Consider the following 18,328-nt stretch of genomic DNA (forward strand, 5'->3'; position numbering starts at 1 on the left):
AGGACGAGGGAGGGACGCGGGGAGGCCTCATTCTGGTGGGGGGACTGGGGGAGGAGAGTGGGGGGCGTGGGGGCGTGGACCGAACCACCACGGTGTTGTTTGCGGTTTTAATTCTTCCCGTGGGATCATGAGGAACTGAAGCTGGCGGAGTCCCAGGAATACGCCCGCTCCCCCGAAGTAGGAGGGAATGTCAAGGGCATGGTGAGGGTAGGCTTGGGGCTGCGCTGGAGGGGAGGGGGGGTCCTTCGAGTAGTGGAGTGGGGGTCAGTGAAAGAGAGAAGAGGATTTTGCTCAAATGGCCCTACGTCTTCCTTTACTTTCTGGGGGACCCATTCGGCTGGGCAGGGGCTCTGGTGCCCCTTCTTTTTGATCAGGACACCCCCAGACCTAGGGGGCAAAGGTCACATGAGGAGCAGTGGACTCAACACAGTCTAAACACAACTGTGGTTGCAGGATCGACGGAGCAGAGCCTGCAGCGAACTCCCTGCTGCCGTGGAAGCACAACCCCTGAACCCCTGCAGCCCCAGGGTTGGACTGTGTGCAGCCCCATCTGCCTGGGGGTTGCAGGTCTGCAGAGGACCCCCCTCAAGAGGCCATTTCTCTACTCACGGGTGCCCACTGCGTATGCCTCGCACATCTACAGAATTTGCAGGGACATCTGTGGTGAGTTGCCGGGGGCTGGTGATGTCCAGAGGACCCTAGGGACCCCCAACAAGGAGTCTGCAGGAATGGGATTCCCCCACCCAGCTGCCTGCTCCTTCCTGCCTCATCTCTGGCAGACCTGCTGCCTCTTTAAATCCAGCCAGGTGGGAGGACAGCCCCAGGAACAAGGGGAGGAGGTCACAGTGGGTGAAGGGGCTCCTCTCAGATTCAGGAGGCTCCCCTCCACTGCCGTGCCCCCTCCAGGAGGGTTGCCCTGCTTGGCAGGAGGGCACTGAAGGTGGAAGGACCTTCAGGAGTATCTTGGGGCACCTGTCCGCGTGGAGGGGGTGTGTGAGGGCTGGGGGGTGCCCCAGGAGGGAGTTCCAGACTAGAGCTGCCTCCTTCCACTGCCCCCACCCCCTGACCACTTCTGAGCTGCCCGCCCAAGCGAGCGTCCCAAGCTGCCACTCCACCCCTGGGCTGGCACAGAATATCAATTTGTCTCGTTAAGCTGAAAGTCTGCACTGCACCAAAATCAGAACCTGGCCGGGCAGAGGGGCCACAGGAGGCATAGAGCCGGGAGCGCCAGTGGCAGGGCCCCTGTCAACAAGGCCACGCTGATACCCCCTTGCCCTTCATCCCCCTAACCCCACTAAGGGGTCCCCTTCTGTCTCTGGGCCAGGCAGAGTGAGATGCAGGGAGGCTGCTGAGAAGCTTAGGGTGCTGGGCACTGGGTGGCCCTGGGCTCCAGTAGGGCAGGCAGGGAAGGCACCAGGCTGGGTTCCGAGGGAGCAGCCCAGGACACCACTTAGGGAGGCTTTCATCCTCTACCGATAGCCTGCGACAGGGATCTCCCACCTTGGCCCCTTCTTGGGGGTGCAGACGGGGGACTCCACTGGCCCCTCTCCAGTCAGACTTCTAAGACAAACTCTACTTCAGGAGGGGCCAGGCCAGCCTCTGCCCTCCAACACGGGGCCAAGTAAAAGTGTCGGAGACACTGGGGTGAGGGTGAGCACAGACCGGCAGAGGGGAAAGGACCACTCCAGCTCCCATCTGTTGGAGCAACTGTCTGGGCCAGGAATCCCACCGTCATTACCGTGACATTAATGGGGGCAAAACCCTTTCCCTGTGATTACAAAACAAACAGTCCCACCAGGGGCCGGTTATGAGCTACCATCTCAGCAATGACAATCCTGTCCATGTCCGGCACACTTTTGTTCACAAAGGCCACCTGCAAAACAGTAAATCGCTTGCTTCTCACAAGTACTGCTGGAATGGCTGCTGTGAGCACCCATGTTACAGATTAGGAATCTGCGTGTGGCTCAGAGGCGTGTGGTGGCCAGCACAAAGTCCCTTGGTTGGGAAGGGGTAGACTGAACCTGTGACCCAAGCCTGAGGACTCCAAGCCCAGGGCTCCCTACATGTGAAGGCCAGCATGGCACAGGCCGCCTGGGGGCCCCAGTACTCATCCACTTGGCAGTTCTAAGTCCTGCCTGCTCACTAGCCCCTGTGAGGGGTGGGCTGGGCCTTCACCAACAGACACCAAACTCTCAGGAGCTTATGGATTTTGGTTCTCAGGATGTAAGACTAACACGGCACCTGGCTAAGCTCCCAGCTTCTTGGCATTTCAGGCCTGTGTACTTCAGCCTCTGCATCCATACCCCAAGTACAGGATATTCCCTAACTTTTGAGGCAGTCCAAACGTTAAATAGCAGAGTTTGGAAGTTTTTTCTTATGTTAGGCCTATGAACTCCTACTCATCCTTCAAAGTCCAGCTCAAATGCCCCTTCCTTGGACAGTCCTTCCTGATTCCAGCAACAGAACTAGTTCATAACTCTGGTCCAGCTCTGATCACAACATATTGTGATGGTTTCACATCTGTCTCCCTCATTGGGCTGTGACCACATCAACTCTGTCTCCAGAGTCCCAGCTCCCAGCTCCCAGCATGTAGTGGGTGCCGCAATAAAGGCTTGAATGAAATCTGCTGCTATGTGATTTTAAGTTCAAATACCAGAACTAGAAAGACTCTTATCCAGTTCTCCCATTTTATAGTGGAGCAAACTGAGGCCTCAAGAAAAGAATGTAAGTGGCTTGCCAAGGTCATCCTTGAGGGTCGAATCTGGCCACAGACATTCGTCCCCTGCCCTGCCCCCTTTGCCTCCCCTTCCTGCAGCAGACACACCTGGGGCATCTGGCCTGTCCTTCCAGGATATGTTGGGGGCAGGAGGTACTGGACAGGCAGAGGTGTTGTGAAATCAGACAAACAATGGCCCAGTGTCGCAACTCTGGGAAGGTTGGAAACGACAGGTCAGGGTCCCTCACAGGGAAGAGGGGGAGAGAGGCAGGAGTCCAGCCAGGAGGATTACCCACAGCTTCTGCCTCCAGCATGATCTGGCTTATGGTGGACATGGCTTGAGGGTCAGGGTTGGGGGAAGATATGAGAAATAGGGCAGGGGTGAGGGGAGAGCCAGTCCAGTCATATTTCAAACAGTGTTTAGTTGCCCAGTTTTCTCCCCTTGGGGCAGATCCTGGGGCCGGAGAGAGAGGGGGAGTAGAGAGGGTCAGTCCACCCAGGCATGAGGGTGGGGAGCCTGGCCCCAGCTGATGGAGGCATTTTGCATAAGGAAGACTGATGAGGTAGGTCCAGACAGGTCTGAGGCAGGCAGAATGGAAAGCGATCCGAGGCCAGCTGTGTCCTCTCTAGATGCGGGCCCTCTGGGGCTTTTCCCCCTTGAGGGGAAGCAGGAACGAAGGCTATACCTGCCCTCACCTTGCCCAGCTCAGGGTCTTCTGAAGCCGGGCCGGGGGTCCTGGGGCAGCTGCCGTCACAGTGAGCTGCTGGCTGGGCCTCTCAAGGGATGAGAAGCTATTTCCAAAGGCCCCTCCCATCCCTGCCTTGTCTGACTTCCACTAATCACTCACGGAGAGATCGGGCTTCTTCCCATTTTGCAGGAGAAAATTGAGGCCTGGAGATTTTGAACAACTTGCTTAGGAATTACAGGGCCAGTGAGGACCAGCGAGGGCCAGAGCTGAGATTTGAGCCCAGATCTGTCCCACTCGAGCTTTAGGCTCTTCCCTCTGTCCTTGCCTCAAGCCACCCAACTCTGAGGCCCATGACTCAGGCTCTCCTAGGCCCATGACCTCGAGGGGCCACGGAATGTCTAGGGGGCTATGTGGCCCAGCTTGTCCTAAGTCTTTCCTCTACCACATTGGGGTCCTATACCCACTCCCACCGAAGTCCAAAAGTCCTTCAAGACAACCTGATCTTGGGCTGAGACAAGACAGCCCAGGTTTGCGGTCAGACAAACCTGGGTTCAAATCCTGGCTCCTTCATTTACCAGCTATGTGACTTTGGGCAAATGACTCAACCTCCCTGAGTCCCAGTTTTCTCATCTGCAAAGTGGGGACAATAATACCTATTTGGCAGGTTTGCTAGAGGAGAATGGCAGTGGTTATTCATAGAAAAAACATAGGGGTGAACTTCTTCCGAAGGCCCCTGGGAAAGGTTGGGGGAGTGGGCCTCTCCCAGCCCCTCATCCCACTGGCTTGTAATGCTTCTCAAATACCACCAGTGGGGCCTAGGCAGGGCTGGTCTCTAGGACTCTGAAGGCCCAGACAGCTCTGCTGAGACTCGAACCCAGGTCCCCGATTCCCAGCTCCTCCCACTGGCTCTTGCTCCCTCAGGAAGGAGGGTAGAGGCCTGACCCCTGGCTAACTCCAGCTGCCATTCACATCGACATCCTACTGTGTGTCTCATGTGGTGTGAGCGTCACAAAATCCTGGGAGGTAGGTCCTATTTTTACCCTTCCCCCCCACCATTTTACAGATGAGGAAACTGAGGTACAGAGAGGTGAAATGATGTTGCCCAAGGTCATAGAGTAGGGGAACCGGGGCCTAAAACCAGGGCTGCGCGAGGCCCCACGCTGAGTCCAGGGACTGTCGGAGGCAGGCATAAGCCTGGGTCCAGGGAGCCACGCGGGACCTCGATTTCCCACAGATCAGAAAACCTCAGCCCAGAGAGCCCACCCCAATCCTCCAGCGGGGCGGGGCAGGTATGTGGCTATGGCTGACTTGCCACCTCTCTGCGAGGGCAGGAATAGGGGCCAATTAGGGAGCAGGCACTTTCCCACCTGGCAGAACACAGAGCCTAGTGAGTCAAGAGCTACTCTGGGAGGACTCCCTGGGGGAGGCTGCCTTTTCCAGGCCCGAGAAACACGGTCTCATCCACGGGTGGCTAGCCCTTCAGGTTAATGCCGCCTTGTTAATGCACACGCACTTACACACTGCCCACTCCCATCCGTCCATCCTGCCTCCTCACCTCGGTCTCCCTGCTGCTCCGCCTGCCATCCTCCTCCCGTTTACCCACCCCCTGCACCCTAAGGACCTTCCTTAATTCTTCTAAACCCCTCTTTGGCTGCCCTGTGCCTTCAGCATAAAACCCAAATTCCTCACCATGACTCATGAGGCCTGGATGACTGTTCCAGACCCCTCCCCTTATCCTCTGTCCACTTTCCCTACATCAAGCCTTCCTTGCTTCTGAAACACACCCTTGCATTTCCATGCTTCTGTGTATTTGTGTGTACCGTCTACACTGCCAGGGATGGCTTGCTTCCCCACTTCTCTGCCAGGAGAACTTCTATCATCCTCCAACAATCCTTCCTCCAGGAAGCCTTCCCTGATTTCCCCTCCATCATCCCTGCCTCCCCTACTCCCCCTCAAAAGATTTGCTGCAATTAAATTTTTTATGTACATCTGTCTTGTCCATCAGTCTGGGGGGATCCTTAGGGATAGGGAACAAGTCTCATTAGCCTGTTGTGTCCCAGCACTGGGCACAGAGCCTTAATAAATATTGATTGAACCGATGAATACAGGTTTGTTGAATGAAAATGCAATTCCCCTGGTGGTTTTAAACTGGTATTTGCATCTCTCTATGGCTCTGGAAATATCCTTTGGGCTTGCTTGGAGGTCCTGATTTAAGAGTTGCTATTTCCTGAACCTGTCAATGAATGGGGCTTCCTCTGTATGCCCACCTTGGGAAGAGGAAAGGAAGACCCCCCCAACTTCACTCAGAAACCCTGTCCAGAGATGTCTCAACAGGCTCAGGATGCCTGAGCCCAGGGCTGGACTCAAGGTGAGTTAAGCAACCAGAGAGGAGCCCCTGTCCCTAAATGCTCTCTCCAAGGTACCTAGAGCCTGACATTTTACCGTCAGTAATTCATTTCTTTGGATTATTCAGTCATCAAATATTTATTCAGCCCTCACTAAATGTGAGGTACTGTGCTGGGGTCCCTATTTAACATTTGTGTGTATGTATGTGTTTTCACTCCTGCCAGAAGGCTGACTCCCTGGAGGAAGAAAAGGAGGAGGAAGGAGGAAACAGAGGGAGAGGGGACGATGAATCCAGGACTGTCAGGAGAAGAGGGAAGAAAATCTGTCATTTGCTGAGCGCCTACTATGTGCCAGACACTTAACACAAGAGATGTCATTTACTCGTCATCACCACCCCAGGAGAATTGAGTGTTCTCAGCCCTCAGTTTAAAGGAGAAGATCAAGCCCAGAGAGGGTGAGTGTCTTGCTTCAGGGCACAGAGCTGGGTGGCACAGGACTGAGCATTCAAACCTAACGCCCACTGCCCTGAAGCCTGTGATCTCTGCGGACGTCCTCCCACTGAGGAGGCTGTAGGGACCCAGCAGGGAAAGAGGACCTCCCAGGGAGGACAAGGGCAGAGGGGTGACAACTGAGATCCTACAAGCTGAGAGGCCTGCCTGCTGACTGGCAGGAGAGCCGGACACAACTGGAGTTGTGATCAGTAAGTTCAGGCATGAACGTGGCCACGCCCGTGGTCTGCGGCTCATCAGAACGGGAGGGAGGCTGCGGGGGCCACATCAACTGTCTGCTGAGTGTTTTCCTGGGTGCTAACACACAATGAACCTGCTATGTGGAGCAGATCACTCCTGTTTTACTGATGAAGAGACCGAGGTCTGCAGAGTGGAGGGGACAAGCCCAGGACCAAACAGCTGGAGCCAGAGTTAGAACTCAGATGTCTCCTGGAAGGCTTGCAGAGGGGCGGCAGGCTTGGGGGTTCACCCCTTATGAGGTTTCCAAGCAGCCAGGGCTCTCAGCATAACCGAAGCCCTTGACCTGTCACTCAAACCCCTGCCTCTGGGACATGAAGGGGCTCAGCTGTCTCAGTCCCTCTTTGCACCCACAGGTAGCAAGGAAGTGGGGGTGGGTGCACCAAGCTTGGGAGCTTGAGCCCGATGGACTAGCTCAAACCCTGCTCCACCCTGATGGGCTGTGTGACTTCGGGCAAATCTCTGCATCTCTCTGGCCTCAGGCTCCTCATCTGTAAAACAGGCACGGCACCATCTGCTTCCTGCCTCTCTGGCGGCTCACTTGCTCAGCAACATCCACTGATGTCCACTACTCGTCAGGCTCCTTGCTAGGTGCTGAGAATACGGCGGTGAGCAGAAGGGCTCACGGTATCCGCTCTCAGGAGGGTTTAGAGACAGTTGTGAAATGAAATGAGCGCACAAACGAATGTAAATTTACCAAGGGGTCTGCGATAAAGGGGCGGAGGCCATGAGCACGTTAGGCAGAAATGTCTCTCGTGGGAGTGAGGGGGGCAGCTGGAGGTTTCCCCGAGGGGGTGGTGACTGAGCAGGAGCTCACTAGGTAAAAGGACGGGGTGGTGACAAAGGGCCTGAGGCCGGAAAGGGCATAGCCTTTCTCAGGGGGTGGAAAGGAGGCCTGGATGACTTAGACAGGGAGAGTGGGCAAGGGGCAGGAGGGGGCAGGGGCCTGTGGACCAGTTACAGAGTCCTGTCCTTATCCTGGGAATAGGAGGAACCTTAGAAGGGTGTGAAGGATTAAACAGGATGAGGAACATAAGGCCCGTGGCAAGGGCCTGCCGCAGGACAGAATTCCACAGTGCCGTGGGACAGCCGCACCACGTAACACCCACCTTCCCCAAGGAACGTGCCCATTCTACTAACCGGGATTGGGGCACACTCTGGGCCAGGGACACGTCAGCCTCGGCTGGGAGGAAAAGCACATCCAATAGACACATACAGACTCCCAGATGTGCTGAGAGCTGAGGGGAGCCACCTGACAGAAGGAGAAACAGGCCAGGAGAGGGGAAGGGGGCCCTTGTCCCCAGGGTCGTGGGTGACTTGAGATGAGAGCTGTGGGCTCAGGACTCTCAATCCAGTGCTCCCTCCAGGGCCTTGATGGTTGCCCTGCTGGGCAGAATAGATGGTATTACTATGAATCCTAAATAGTAGTACTGAGAGGTGGTATTGGCCGAACAATTATTACATGCCAGGTACGTTTGTTCTAAGAACTTTTCATGTTTTGGCTCATTCAATTCTCACCCCTTAAGGTAGTTCTGACTATCATCCCCATTTTATAGATGATAAAACTGAGGCACAGAGAGGTCAGGGACCTTGGCCAAGGTTGTTCAGTAAGTGGAGTTGGGATTTGAACTCAGATATCTCCTTCCTACCCTGCCAGAGGTCTGGGGAATGCTTGGGTCCCACTAGGGTGTCCAGCAAGTGGCCTACGGAAGCAGGGTAGAAGTGAGATGTGGAGTCAGAGCTGGCTGAAGAGGGAGGTGGGCAGTGGGCAATGCTGATGGCCTCCAAAGTCGTCCCCACAAAGGCATCCCACTTTTCTCCCCAGAGGGAATTCCCTTTGGGATCTGCCTGTGGAGCTGGTTTATGTGGAATCGGGGCCCGTCGGGGCTGGGAGACGCTGCCATGCCCCTCTGTCAGCCTACCCTTCCGTTTTACAGATGGGGAGCCTGAGGCCTAGTCAGGCAGCCATCTGCCTTGGACACGCCACAGCTAAGCCAGGGCTGGGAGGCAAGTGCTGGCTCCAGGGCAGACCTTTAACCCTATAAGAAAACTCTCCTGTCACCTCGTGGGGCTACCTGTTCAGCACCCCTCTTCATCAGATACGGCTCCAAAAGCAAGCACCTACACAGGGGCCGGGGCCACCTTCTAAGGAGACCCTGCATCAGTGGGGTCCTCTGTGCATGGGACTGCCCTCAAGGCTGGGCCAACACTCTCACTACAAGACCACTGACAGGCTGCCCTGGGAGGTGGGGTGAGTCCTGGACCAGGAGTCGGCCGGGGTGGGACCAAATGCTGTGGGGCAGGGGGCATCCTTCTCTCCTGAGCCCACCTTCCTCTCCCTCAGCTTTCCTGCCCTGTCACCGCCATGGGTCAATCTGCAATGACAAAATACAAGAAGGAAATGGACAAGTCTTGACAAACTGTAAGTAGCTTCCTGGATAAAAGGTGCTGTTTCTTTCTGGGGGACTCGGCACAGCAGAGGAGTAGAGCAGGGGCTTGGGGATCAAAGATATGGGATTGAACCCCAGCTCTGCCACTTACTATTGAGCTGGTCATTTGGCCAATTTGAACCTCAGTTTCTACATCTGTGAAATGGAAATAATACCTGCAATTGTGAGAGTGTTGGGAGGCATGAATGAGTAACATAGGCATGTGACACATAGTAGGTGCTCAGCAAAGTCTGGCTTGCTTCTCCGTCCCTCTTCTGCAAGGTGATAACACTTTGAAGCCATAGGAAATCTGGTCTTTGATTTCAAACAAAATGAGAGAGAATCAGAAGATATCATTGGTTCACTTCTTCAGTGTGAATTGAGCACGTACTACATGCCTGGCAGTGTGGGGACTGCCTCCTGGGGCAGGACACTCAACTGCAAAGAAGCGAGGGAGGGAGGGAGGGTCTGAGGAGCCCTGGGGGTGCTGAGTGGTGCCTCTGCCCTGGGTGAGGGCTAGGTAGTGAGTGCCCCACCCATGTGGGGGTGTCTCAGACCTCTCAGAACCTCCCCCAAGGGAGGTAAGCATCTCCTCTGGGCCTTGGTCAGGACTCTCGGCCGCCAGCCCCACAGAGGGATCCCATGAACTCCTGCCTGAAAATCCAGCCCCAACTCAGGTCCTAGAACTACCTGGCTGGAGGCTGGGGGTGTGTGTGGCTGGGGTGTGGGCTCTGAACACACACACTCCTGGGTTCAAATCCAGGCTCCATAACTCACTGGCTGTGTGACCTTGGGCAAGTCACTTCACCTCTCTGAGCCTCAGTTTCTTCATCAGCACGATAGACATAATGTCTAGCTCAGAGGATTGTGCTTTGAATTAACTGAGATACTGCATGTAAAATGCTTCACCTGTCCACAGTTAATGGTAGTTTAAAACGGCACACAAGGCCCTCTTCTCTTTCCTTGAAGCAACTGGGACATAAGTATCCCTCCCTGTGTGGCTGGCGCAGCGGCAGTCTTGCCTGGGGTGCTCTGGAGTCACTCCGAGTGGCTCGTGAGAACTGATCATGTCTATGGCCATCTCACGTTGGTAGCTTGCGACCTGCCAGGGTGGGAGCACTTACACCACAGACACCGGCAAACGCTACGTATCAGGGCCCTCACCTCCCTACGAGCCGGTCTAGAACGTTCCCCAGCACACCACCGAGCCCTGGTCAGGAGCGCAAACCTGCTGCCTGGAGTCTGTTGCCTTCCGGGTCTCGGGACCTCTTCTGCCCTGGTTTCTCTCCACCTGCTCCTCCACACCTGGCCACCCTCACCCACCCCAGCGTTGGTAACCTGCCCTTGGGTCTCTCTTACTCTCTGCCACGGGGCTGGCTGAGGATAGCTGCTCTGCCCAGAGGGATTTCGGAGTCAGATGAGGTGAGCCTGGCGAGGCACAGCCCTAGAAGCCTGGTGGCCAGTTATCTTCTCTCTCCCTCGCTCCCTTTTCTGAACCCTTGTCAGCCCTCCTCTCAGCCTCCAGTATCCCAGCCACAACCTTCTCGCTCACACTCTCATCCTGAAGTTCCACGATGCCTGGCACCCACTCCTCTGACCTTTCCATGCCCACCTCTTCTTCCTCCAGCCCCATAAGGCCCATCAGCAGCCAGTGAACCACTGCGTTTGGAGACAGGTGGCCCCGAGGAGGTCCCGGCCCTGGGCCTTTCCCCTGTAACACCGAACAAGCTTCTCGGCCTTTCAGAGACTCCTCGGTAAGGATGGTGATATAAATCGGGCTCTTGCCATGGGTCAGGCACCGTGCCAACAGCTCTACCAGCCGAGCTCATCCTTGTTTCCTCACCTGCAGGATGGGGATGAGAAAACTGTCTGCCCTGGGGACTTGCACGGTGATCCCCATTAATAGCTGGGGTGAGGTTGACTCTATTTGTACAGCGCCGTGCTAATGCTGTTATTCTGCTCTGAAGGGCAATGCTTGTTGAGATCTACAATTTTTAGATGTGTTAAAGAAAAAAAACGCCACAGGCATGTTATTTATAGTCAGCTCCGTACAGGTTTTTATCATTCTTCGCCTGCTCTGCTAAAAATAACAAATGACAAAGGTCACATCTGCTCCCACCTATGGGAGGAATCTACAAAGAATGAGGCTTTCGATTCACTGCCTGGGTGAAGTGAGAATTCCGCTGCTGCAGCCCCTGGAATTCCTCCCCAGGCTCGCTGGGAAGCTTGGGAGGCCTGCTGTGCCTCACTGGGCAGGTGAGTGGGGCCTCAGTCACCTCCTCCCCCAGCCTGGGGAGGGAGATGGCGGTGGGGCATCAGGAGATTGGGCCTTGGTTCCAGGGCTGCAGCGCCGGCCTCAGCTGCCCCGTATTCAAAGTGAGAGGGGCGGAGCCAGTAGGCACTGCGAACTTTCTCCTGACCCTAAATGCAAAGATGCCCTATTCCCTTCCCCTCCACCCTGCACCCCCGTGGACTCACTTACTGAACGTCCATCGGCCCCTGATGATGACAATTGTGCTGATGATGCGAATAATCAGGACAATGTTTGTGGAGCGCTGACGTGGGCCTTCAGGTGGAGTAAGCACGCTGACTCCGTGCACCGTCCCCCCCCCCACCAACCCCAGGTTAGGAAAGTTGGTGATCCCATCTGACAGATGAGGGAGGGGACGGAGCCCCGAGGGTGACAGTGCACGTGCACGTACTGGCACCAGGCAGTGACGGCTCCAGAATGTGACCGGGTGTCTGCCTCCTGGGCATAGCAGGAGGACAGAAACACCCAGAGCTCGCTTTCCCCATCACCAAGGGAGCCATGGTCCCAGCTATGGTGACTCTCATGTAGGCAGGGAGTGGCCGTGGATGGACAAGGGCCTAGGGCAGCCCGGAGGAGGTCCCAGCGAGGGCCTCATTTCTCCTGGTCCTTGCCAGGAAAGGGGGACAGGCACAGAGAGAGTGGAGGTGGGGTGGGGTGCCAGTGCCTGGCCTGTTTGGGGAGGGCGGGGCTGGGCTGTGGGCTGGGAGTGGCAGAGGCCACTGGGACCCCACGGCAAGGGGGCTGGCAGCTCGCCTGGGGACCAGAAGCCCCTACACCTCAGAAATGATGCTTGCCGCCTCCACAGGTATAGCACACACTTCACATCCTTCTTTCACTCAACTCCCTTTTAAAAAACGTATATACCTTCTTAGTATATTATCTTAAGCATTCACAGCCACGAGATCATGGATTTGCTTTGCCAGTTGTGTTTTCCCCCCAAACACATTAAAATAAGTGCTCACTCTCCAGAATGCGGCCTGGGTCTGCCCTTTGCGAACCACAGCTGTGGCCTTGGCCGGCCGGTGGGTTTGAGGCGGCTGATCTGATCTGGGTTACAGGAGGGTTTCGCAAGGTTCACAAGGGGCAGGAGAGGCCTTCCTGGGGGTCGGCCCCTGCCCCATGACAAAGCCTGGGTGCCAGCGTGCCCCCCGCTGGGCACTGCCTGTCGCCCCCCCCCCCCCCCCCCCCCTCAGCTCCTTTCTCTGGGAGAGCGCGCTCCTGGATACACCCTTTTCCAGCCAAGAGCTGCCGCGGCCCGGCTGACCTCAATGATTAACACACATTCCTGGCCTAGTTAGAAAGCCCCTCGCCTCTTGTATTTATAGCCACCTCCGGACTCAGCTCGCGCCTCTGAGGGAGGCCCAGCTCTTCTCTCGCCACCTCTGTGCCGCCCCAGCCCTGCTTGTCCTGACAGGCACTGCCAGACCCTCCTCTTTGAGAGAGAGCAGTGGAGCCACAATTTCATTCTGGGTAACCGGGGCCAAGTGGTTCCTGCTCCCCAAACCTCATCTGTAAAACGGGAGCCGTCGTACAGGCCAGGCTTTGGTGAGGAATCAGTGAGCTCCTAGTTCTGAAATACGAGTAATGGTTAATGCTTAGGGAGCGCCAACTACATTCTAGGCCCTGTTCTGAGCACTTGGCACGTATGAACTCACTTAATTCTTACAACCACCTTATGAGAGAGATACTATTACTATCACGCCCATTTTGCAGAGGAGAAAACTGAGGCACAGAAAGGTTAGGTGACTTGACGAAGGTCACACAGCTAGCTGGGATTCAAATCAGACTCCACAGCCTGTGTCCTGAGTGCTCTGCTGAACCTGGCACACAGAGTGGGTCCTCAGCCCCCATGTGTTCCCTGCCTTCGGGGTCTCCTTAATTAGTTAAGGCATGTCACTCATTGCCTGCAATCAAGTGGGCACTGAGTAAACAAATAACGACGGCCACGTGCTGGCTGCGGACATCAGCCCCAGCGAGGAGGTTAGGAGGCCACGGCGAATGAGGGGACAAAGCAGGGAGGGGCTGAAAATCACAGGTGGGACTCGTATCAAGGCACCCCTCCTTACAGAGGGGATGCTGAGTCCCAGATAAAGGAAGCCGGGCGGTGGCAGCAGAGCCCTCAGTTCCCACCCCCACTGCCCCCAGCCATCCCTGACCTTTCTTGCCCTCACATTTCAAAGGGGAAACATGTGCAATAAACGTATTCACATAAAGGTTTTAGGAACTTAGCCACCTTGTCCTATGAATATTTATAGTTACAAATGGGAATTCCAGGAAGGACAAGAGAATGAACATCGTTCAGTGTTTTACTCTGTAAGCGGCACTGGGCCAGGCGCTTTGTAGTCACTCCTTCATTCAACAAACATTGGCTCAGCCCCTGCGCCACGCTGGCTGCTTTATATGTTGCATGTGAGAGGTTGTCACCTGCTTCATCTCCTCACACACCTTCCCCGAGCGGCTCACATCTGGCTGCACCCCAGTCCTTCAAGCCCCCTACCTGCTCCCACATGGTCACCCCGACACGGGGCAGAGGGGCAGCGAGGGAAATGTCCCGTCTTGCTGCTGTTCCTCACATCAGCCCTAAGAGATAAACTCTGTTCTCAGACTCAAGCAAAGCTGCAGCCAGGGCTTCAGAATCCTGGAACGGAGAAGGAGGGGTCGGGCTGCCTGTCCTTAGCCGGAAAATTGATGGCCGACCCTGATTTAGTTAGCTTTTCTGTAGAATCATTGAGGTAAGCCCGTAATTAGCTCAGGGGCCCAGAGGGAGAGGCCGGGTGTGGGAGCCAGCACTGAAGCAGGCGGTAAGGGGGCTGGGGGCCAGCTTTAAGCTCAGACGCCCGGTCCTGCACCGGCGGTGAACCCCTCCGTGCCCGTGGGAGGTGAGTGGAGAGAAATCCTAAGTAACACGGAAGAAGAGATGGGCCGGAGGGGCCAAGAGTGGGCTAGGGACTGTTCCTTTAGGTTGTGATTATGTTGGACCAAACCGCATGACTTGTAGGCACCACGTCACCAGGGGCTCAGGGGGTGGCAGTGAGACCACGCTGCTGCAGATAATCTCTCCGAGGCCCTTGCCGAGGGCCGTGGAGATGCTGCAACAGTGCTGGGTGTTAAAGCAGGATTTCCCAGCTAATAACAGGGGGAACCCCGTTTCCAGTTCTGAGGAGGAGGCTCCCAGAACAGGGCCTGCACTGCATGTAGGGTAAGTGGGTGTGAGCCAGGCACAGACAGGCTTCAGGCTTCAAGGGCACACACATCCCAGATGGGTAGGGGACCCTTCTACGGGCCCAGACCCCACCAGCCCCACCTTAGTGGGATTCCTGCCGCAGGGATCAGAGCCAGGGCCCCCTTTCAGGAACGCAGCATGACCAGGAGGTCCCAGACAGGCACCCATAAATAGTCAGCTGAGCAACGGCACAGGGTTTCCAGGCGATCCTCGGGAATAAGATATGGGATCTGGGGCCAGAAAGCCCTTCATTCATGAACTTTCAACATGAGAACTTTCAGAGACACTAATGAACTTGTACATTCTCACAGCTAGAGGATGGCGTTTTAGTCCCTGAGGGTGGTTTATCCCTTCATCCCCAGTGATCTGCCTTCTGATGCTCATTTGCGAGGTGTTTTATGGACGTTATTAAGCCCACCATGTCCAATCAACATAGGAGCAGTGTGGAAATCATGTAAAGAGACTGTGGGAATGGGGGTGACACTTACTCTTCACTGAGGTATACAGCCTAGGTGCTTGTCTCCTGTCATCTGAGATGTAAAGACAAATCGTGAACTCCTTGGGGAGTTCAGTCTGCCTTGGGGAGAACAGCGGAGCCAGAGGTGGCCCCGGGCTACACTTGGAAGGAACGGCAGCAGTGCCACTGTTGGAATGCCTGCTCTGTGTCAGGGCCCATGCGAGGTGCTTTCATCTACATCCTCTCCTACAGTAACTCTGCTGGGGGGAGGGGCAGTGTTAGCTCACTGACAGAAGACGAAACTGAGGGTCAGAAAGGGGAGGTGATTTGTCCAAGGCTACTCAGCCAGAAAGGGCAAAGTTTGGATTTGAATCCCAATCTGTCCGATACCGGAGCCTGTGTTCTTCCATACTTCACAGAGGCGGGTGGTGGGGTTGGAGACTGAAGGACAAGGAGGATTTGAGGCAGAAAGGAACGTGGATGCTAAATTCAGTTTTTAAAATCTAGTCCGTGCACTGGTCGGGAGCCAGGCCACAGGGACGAAGAGTACACGGTGCCTGCCCTCCAGCTCCTCATGGGCCAGTGTACATGCGCCGCTAGGACCTACTTGGCTGGCGTGCCTTCCCAGTGTGTGTCCTGCTAAATCCTGCTTGACCCGTGTTCCCTTCCCAGGTTCAGCAGGAACCCTTCTCCCCCGGCCCTGGGGCTGGTTTCTCTCTAGCCCCCCGCCCTCTGCAAGGTCTGCTGCCCCAGCCTTGGACCTGGCACTTGTCTCGCTGGATGTCTGTGGATCCTCGTGCTTCGCAGCAGCTGTGCTCAGCACCACCCCAACCCGACCCCCATCATAACAATACTCTGTGTGCGGCTCAGAGAGGTTAAGTAGCAGGTTCAAGGTCACCCAGCTAGGAAGTGGAAGAGCCGGGATTTCATCTCATGTCTATCGGACTCCATAGCCTGAGGCCTTCTGCATGACCCTGTCTCCCCTGCGGCCAGCACGCCCACCTCCTTCCGCCTCCCAGGTCATTGCACCGGAGGTTACCTGCGTTAGGCATAGGCCCTGCCGAAGCCAGCTTTGCACTTGTTAGATGGAGAGAGGAGATGCATTTTGGAACCCACCCAAGAAAAAGACACTTGAAATAACTTTCCTCTGTAGCTCTTGCTGCCAAAGCGCACTGAACCCCGAAAGGGATCAGGCCTCTGCAGGACTCACATCAGTGCTGCCCATTTGGCTGGGATTTGCAGCTGACAGTGCGCTTTCCAAGTCATTACCTCATAGGTCCTCAGAGCAGCCCTGGGGTGGGTGTCCTGAACCTCCTTTTACAGATGAGGAAGCTAGAGGCTCAGGAAGGTCACAGGGGGTGCTCAAGGTCAGGTCCCCCTGTGGGTGTGACCTTGGATAAGTCATGTTTCCTCTGAAAGCCTCAGGTTCTTCATCTGCAAAGCTGATGATGGTGTTGGCTTCCCAGTGTTGCTCTGAGGGTTAAGGAAGAGAAAATGGGTGGGAGGGTCTAGCATAGAAGCTGACCTATGAGAGGCACTCCACAGCTGGTAGGTCTCCAGACAAAGCTAAGATCACAAACACGTAGAGAGTCAGGGGGAAGAAAGGCCAAGAGCCACAGCTCCTCAAGTCCCCACCTGTGCAGACAGGGAGTCGGGCTGCAGCCGACAATGACAACCACACTGGTTTTTATTGCTTAATCCTCGGCACACGCTGTCTTACTGCATCCTCGTCGTAAGCTGCAGGAGGTTAGTACAATGTTTATCCCCATTTTACAGATGAGGAAACGGAGGCACAGGCAGGTTAAGTAAATGGGAACCAAAGAGCAGTTTTTCAACAGAAAAGAAAAAACAACTCACGTTCAGAGTAGGACAGGTCTGTAAATTAACCCTCTTGCAAAAAAACAAAAAAACAAAAAAACAAAAAAATCCCTCCAGAACATGCCTCCCCTCATTCCTCAACCCCTTTAGTTCTCACTTAGGCGACTTCCTTTACATAGAGTTTATTGCTAGCTCTTTCCCACAGACTGAGGGTCAGGAACCCCTTGGAATCGTGGCCTCCCATCTGCTGTGCCAGTGCTGGAAGTGACGCTGGGGGTCCCAGCATCCCTAATCTTTGTTAAGGCTTTGGAAGTGGGGAAACTCTGCTTCATATCAGCTGCACCCCTGACGCATGGCGCAGATGGCATCTGGTCAGCAAACATCGTATTTCAAATACGCTACTGGAAGAACCCAGGCGGAGGGGAAAATTCCCCCTCAAGTCTCCCTCCCTCACCTGCTGCAAAGCCTGGTGGATTCCCCGGGGACCCCGTGTCGCTTGCAGCCGGGAGAGGGAAACTAGGAGATTGCTTCTTGCCTCCAATAAAAAGTCAGACACACAGGTCCAAGCATTTCTCTCTGTGCCTCAGTTTCCTTTTCTCTAAAATGCAGGAAAAAAATAATAAAAGAAAGCAAACTGGCAGGGCTAGACTGGGGTGGAAGCTGCAAATCAACTGTTTGGGAGAGCAGCCAGCTTAAAATAAATTTGTTTGTTTTACTCAGAGCTTAAAATAAAGTTGAACTAAGAGCCAATGTTTAAAAATTGGGGAATTGTGCAGAATCCAGATTTCTGGCTTCTCTTAAAGTATGAGAAATGCTGCTCACCCCGGGGTTGGCTGGAGTAGGTGAGGCCATATAGATGGGCAACTGGTCAGCAGTTCGGCCCTCACCCCATCTGGCTTCGTGAAGGGCAGTTTCCTGCCTGGGTTCAGGAGGTAAGAGAATTTATAACGCCTGGACCTCGATCTCTGGCAAGAGTCAGTGCCTTCCAGAGAGAGGAGTGGGTTTCTGGTACAAAACCTCTCCCAGGTATTTAACCAATACTTGTTATATGCCAGAAGTTGTTTTAAACATACCAGGTAGAGTCCCACGGGCTACACACATACCAAACAACCACTTAATTCTCATAACAACCTCGTGAAGCGAGTGCTGTTGTTATCACATCTATTTTACAGAGAAGACACTGGCGCACACAGAGGTTAACTCACTTGCCCAAGGCCACGTGGCTAGTAAGTGGTGGCCTTGGAATTTGATTCCTGGCAGCCTGGCTCCCGAATCTGTGCTCTAACCACTGTGTGAAGCTACCCAACCCCTTTTCTGGGTCAGTGGCCAGTCCTGTGGCTTCATCCAGGTTTCCATGTCCCAATATGAAAACGAAATCATCACCCCTCCCCCATTTCTCCTTCCCTCCTGGCCTATATTTATAACTTCCCTCCCTCGTGTCAATCAGCTCCTTTAATCCTCTCCACACTCCTGTAAGGCACAGGAGCTACCATCATCTCCACTTTCAGATGAGGAATTTGAGGCATAGAGAGGTTGACTTGTCCAAGGTGCTGTGGCTGGAGGTGGCAGGCCCAGGCCATCTGGCTGCAGAGT

General features: G+C 54.9%; 1 protein-coding gene and 1 long non-coding RNA gene across 13 annotated transcripts in view; one reads left to right on the plus strand and one right to left on the minus strand.

Annotated features, from left to right (window-relative positions):
* The window catches only part of ATP2B2 (ATPase plasma membrane Ca2+ transporting 2), a 351,715-nt gene that overhangs the window by 161,190 nt on the left and 172,197 nt on the right, over positions 1-18,328 (minus strand). The window lies entirely within an intron of this gene.
* On the plus strand, positions 77-11,198 carry LOC137233148 (uncharacterized). Its single transcript, XR_010947320.1, has 5 exons — positions 77-207; positions 454-663; positions 5,976-6,205; positions 8,842-8,919; positions 10,554-11,198. It is a non-coding gene; the product is annotated as an uncharacterized lncRNA (long non-coding RNA).

This window comes from Pseudorca crassidens, chromosome 10 (genome assembly GCF_039906515.1).
Source record: "Pseudorca crassidens isolate mPseCra1 chromosome 10, mPseCra1.hap1, whole genome shotgun sequence".
NCBI lineage: Eukaryota > Metazoa > Chordata > Mammalia > Artiodactyla > Delphinidae > Pseudorca > Pseudorca crassidens.